Raw genomic sequence first — 2933 nt, forward strand, 5'->3', positions numbered from 1 at the left:
GACAATCAATGGCACATGAGTGATCATAAGGGATTTTCAACAATAAATGTGTACTGTAGTCTTCTTCATGGAAAAATAAGACATCCCTCTGAAAATAAGACCTAGGGCATATTTTGGCATTTCAAAAAATATAGGACAGTGCCTTATTATAGGGGAAACAGGGTACCTTCTTGTACAGTGAATCCTGAACTGTACATACACTTCCACATGTATCTCAATCTATGGTATGTACACTTTTCTGGTACTACAATTTATCCTCCTATTTGGCCATTATTAGTTTCCTTGCACTAACCAACTAATTATACCTAGATGCTGTTGTCATCACAAGCAAATCTCTTTACATGCCACTAACTTCATCATGCTATGAGTTGTCTACACCAACAATGTAAGTACTAATATCTTTATTCTGAGTTTATTTTTTATTGACATAATTTTTATTATACTTATTTTATTTTTTATTATAGCATAATTACCTGCTAGGAACCCATATATACATATGTTAATTGTTTTTCTATGGACATTACTAATGTAATTCATCATTCAAAATTTTTGAATTATTGGCATATTATTTACTCAACTCTTTTTGACCATGCTATATCAATCATAATATACCTAAATTTGTATTTGGATATGTATTGATTACTGATACCTGCTTTATATCATTTATGTATACACACAGACTGTTAAGCCTGTGTATTATCAAATCCCTGAAGAAGCCTATCTACGGTGAAATGCGTAGGATTCTGTATGGCTTAAAATACTTTTTTTTTGTTATTCTCTTTTTAATCTGATGAAATTGGCTCTCTTTGTTAGGAGCATTTCTGTATAGGTATAAAGTAACACATATCCTGTGTAATTGCAAACAGGAATAGTTATTTGATTTATAAGTATGTAAGCCTTCACAATTTTTACTTAATACACAAAAATTTTACAAAACAAATTTTGAGCCAAAAACCTCTCTTCTTTTCTTTCTCCAAATTTGTATTTACTAATTGGAGAGGTGGCTCAACCCTATCGACCAAAAGTAAGAGGAACAACCAGCTTCTGTTTTTGTTAGCATAATAGATTATCTACTCAGTGCTACAATTAGAAACCATTGAAATAATATTATTTCCCTAATTTATGAACATAACCATTTACAGAAAGTAAATAATTTTATTTTCCTTATTTCCTGTGACACAACAGAAAGAATATTATTCAATATGAGGAAACTGACAGCATATCAAATCTGACAAGAAAAGCACCTCATAATGGACACTGACAGTTTCCACACTGTACCCAAGCCTAAAAATACCTTTTTTGGTAGAACCCAGCTTAAACATCACAGGAGCATGTGGCTTCTTTTTCAGCTTTTTACTTTATTCCCATATACATTATAAATGTAGAATTTATTAAATCAATACACAAATAAAGCATATTGGGAGGATTAAGCAAATCTAAATCTATCTATCTTTATTTCTCCACATTCTTGGTCTATCTGACCTGCAGAGTCACATAAATCATGTTTCCAGGCAACTGTGAATCAGAAACTGCAATGTTCCTATTCAGTAAAGTGAGTCAGCCTGCACTAATTAATAAGAATGTAGTTGTTCTTTGTACTGCTTTACATAAAATGTTTTTTTTTATCATTATCCTTGAACCTCTGATACCTGACTAAATGTAGCATTTGTAGTTCAGTTTATGTAACCGTAATTGTATCATGTCTCCTATCAATTGTAATCCTACCGTAATTGTATCATGTCATGACTCCCATCTATACATGGGTACTATAAATATTTTCTGGCAATCCCTAGATAAGCAAACTCTTGTGTAAAAATCCTTTTTTATATATATATTTTTTTTAAACAAATTTATTGAATTTTGAACAACTTTCATAAATTATAAGTATCATACAAATAGGCACAATAGGGGTAGGAATAACAAAACGTGGGGTGGTTGGCCATCAGTGTCCAGTTAGTATAGATCGGAATATAAGATTAGTCCTGTAGGCCTGGCACAAAATAGGCTGTTACATGAACATATAAAGTGTGTGTGTGTGGGGGAAAATGATCAACAGTGGTGCACCAGAACATATAAAATAAAACAATTGGGTCAATATTTAATTGTACTACATCGCTGATCATGTTTTTCTGGTGGGGCGGAGGGGAGGTTAATTAGTGTTTACTCAGCTACCTGACCATGGTTATGGCCCAGGGGTACCGGGGTAAGTTACATTTAAAGTACATTTATTATGTACCAGTAGGAATATTGGAAACGTTTGAGAATTTATCTTCGTTCCGGGTCTATATATACAATATAATAGCAATAGAATAATATAATAGTAATATAGCCATTCCACTTTTTCAGGAATTTAGTATGGTGCTTGTTCTTCCCCCACTTTGGCCTCTAGCATCTCTATGAAATATAGTTGTGAGGAGGCATAAAATGGCTCATTCTCTCGGCCCCTTCCAGATGCTAGATCCAGTAGCCGAACAGGCACAGTACTGGGCTAAGGGGTAGGTCGAATCCAACCACCTGTCTTATAAACTTCAGTACTTGTCCCCATAATCTGGCCATTCTGTCACAGGTGCAGTAGTAATGTAGGAGGGATGCCCTGTGTGTTGCACACTAAGGGCACATCGGTGCTCCGGACTGGGCCTATGCTGAGTCATTGTGTTTTGGTCTGTAAACCTTTCAATTGAATTGGGTTTCCCTCCAAATTCATTCACTATAGACTTTCTGAAGGTTGTGAAACCTTGAACAATATTGTCTATTAGGTCAGGAATGCCCAGTTCCCTCCAATTCAATTAGGATAGGGGTTTATTGTAAATAATTTGTAAGCTCCCATACAGATTGGAGATAGACAGTTGGGATGTTCCCAACAGCTTATCAAAGATGTTGACCTGAAGGGCTGCGGGAAAGCCCCAGATTCTGCAAAACCATTGCCAGTTGCA

General features: G+C 34.8%; 1 long non-coding RNA gene across 1 annotated transcript in view; it reads left to right on the forward strand.

Annotated features, from left to right (window-relative positions):
* LOC140332499 (uncharacterized) overlaps positions 1–1500 on the forward strand; it is a 3036-nt gene extending 1536 nt beyond the window's left edge. Inside the window, exons 2-3 of the long non-coding RNA XR_011921144.1 lie at positions 310–385; positions 1186–1500. This is a non-coding gene — a long non-coding RNA (uncharacterized lncRNA). The remainder of the gene's footprint in view (positions 1–309; positions 386–1185) is intronic.
* The last annotated feature ends 1433 nt before the right edge of the window (positions 1501–2933 follow it).

This window comes from Pyxicephalus adspersus, chromosome 6 (assembly GCF_032062135.1).
Source record: "Pyxicephalus adspersus chromosome 6, UCB_Pads_2.0, whole genome shotgun sequence".
Lineage (NCBI taxonomy): Eukaryota > Metazoa > Chordata > Amphibia > Anura > Pyxicephalidae > Pyxicephalus > Pyxicephalus adspersus.